This window comes from Polypterus senegalus, chromosome 18 (assembly GCF_016835505.1).
Source record: "Polypterus senegalus isolate Bchr_013 chromosome 18, ASM1683550v1, whole genome shotgun sequence".
NCBI lineage: Eukaryota > Metazoa > Chordata > Cladistia > Polypteriformes > Polypteridae > Polypterus > Polypterus senegalus.
The window spans coordinates 28,615,173-28,617,107 of NC_053171.1; positions in this window are offsets into that span (position 1 = coordinate 28,615,173).

Genomic DNA, 1,935 nt, shown 5'->3' on the forward strand with positions numbered 1-1,935 from the left:
TTCGGAGAGGACACGCCCCCAAAGGGCGGCTCCTAGCGTAATCGGTCCCACCTCGTAGAACATTAGCAGTTTTATTCGGTATCAGTAGTACACTACCCAGATTGCGTTGAATATACACCCAATCCACATCTAGCCATCAACGACCAAGGAATAACTAGAAGGGCTGGAACGGGCCGAAAGCTGAAGTGCTAAAAAAGGCAGCTGAGGGTACAAATGAAACGGCGCTGTAAAATGGCAAGGGTATTTAGCAGGGGGATGTTAACAGGCGCAATCAACGCTAACTAAGTGGTGTCCTCTTTTGTGTGGCATTAAAGAACAGAGCGTTTTACAACCCCATCGCAACTAAATTATGTGGCAGTTTTCTGTGCTCTCATAAAACAGCGACGGAGGACACGTGCCCAGACAGAGACTAGGTGAAATATTTCATAGCGTATCCGAATTTTTCATGCATAATACAATGTCATATGTATCGTTCTTCACAGCAAACATCCGACTACTGAAGTGGGGGAAATTGGAGAAGCATTACTTCGCTTTTCGAAAGGTTACCCGAGTATTATTTGCAATCGATATCGCTTTATTTCTGAATCTGAATCAATAGTGGGAGTTTAAAAATTGAGCCCAGCGGATCAATTTACATTTAACCGTCAACAATCTATCTTTGGACAGAGGAAGGCAAACCTGAATCCACCGAGGAAATTCAGATACGACCCTTAAGGAGAACAGGCAAACCCCTTACAGAATAGTTCTAAACCCGGAGTCCATATGTTGTAAAATACCTTTAGAAAGCAAAGGCGCATAACCTTCTATAACTTTCAGTATTTCGGGGCTTTAAACATGTCAAAATATTTTAAATGCACCGATGGAACACGCGGACATGAAGAAAACGCAGTTCTCTCGGCATGGTTGTATTCATATGCTTGCTTTCTTGCCTTTAAATACGGATACAAATTCAGGATAAAAAAAGAGAAGATAAAGAAGAAAATTCACATTTGGGATAATTTTTTTAAGAATCGGAATATGTAATGTCCCTCAGTTTGCGAACTTATTTATGCACAGGCTCCTTCCCGTGGACCAAAGAGTTATGAATAAAAATGATGGGACTCAACGTAATATTCACAACGTTTATAATCAGATCATCCATTTTCTTGACAGGATCGTGGGGAAGCTGGAGCCCATCTCAACAATAAAATAAAATGTCTAAAGCAGGATACCGGTTAGGTCTCCGATTTAAAATAAGAGCACATGTAACGTATGCATGCTTATGTAACAAGACAAATATGTTGGGAACTTTTCAAATAAATCGCATTAGCTTTAGAAAAATGGTCGCGGTAACTGCCTTTCTTGAAAACCAGCATGGTTCTTAAATGCCAGAGATTAAAAGAAAATCACCTCAGTTCTTTAAGCTCTTACTTAATCCTCTTATCCGTAAAGCCAGGTGGTAATTAAAAAACAGGAGGTGTCCTCTTTTATACGTGATGGGGCAGCATAATGCCTTTTGCAATAAAAGCTTATTCAACTTTTTAAATGTATATTTTGGAAGCGCTTTTAACAAGCACAGCACCCCACTGTATTAAAATGCAAAATAACACAATTTACATAAAAATACTAATTAATAGAGATAGCTTATGTGGGCATTTGCAGTGTTTAGTTACAATTTAGCATTATCTCTTACAAACTTGTTTGGTCTCTCCCAGTTCATACACATACATGTGTGCTATGTAAATACAGAAGGCTTAACACACACAAGAAACGCAAATAGCATTGGAACCGTGACAGGAACCAACCGGACGGGGCGCCAGCCGCCAGTTTATCGGAGGACACAGCTACGGGCACCTACCTGCCTGCTCTCTCCCTTACATAACACACACAATGTAACACTGAAAATAAACATGTAGCAATCCTAATGTTTTTTATAGTGTAACAGAATATCAGACT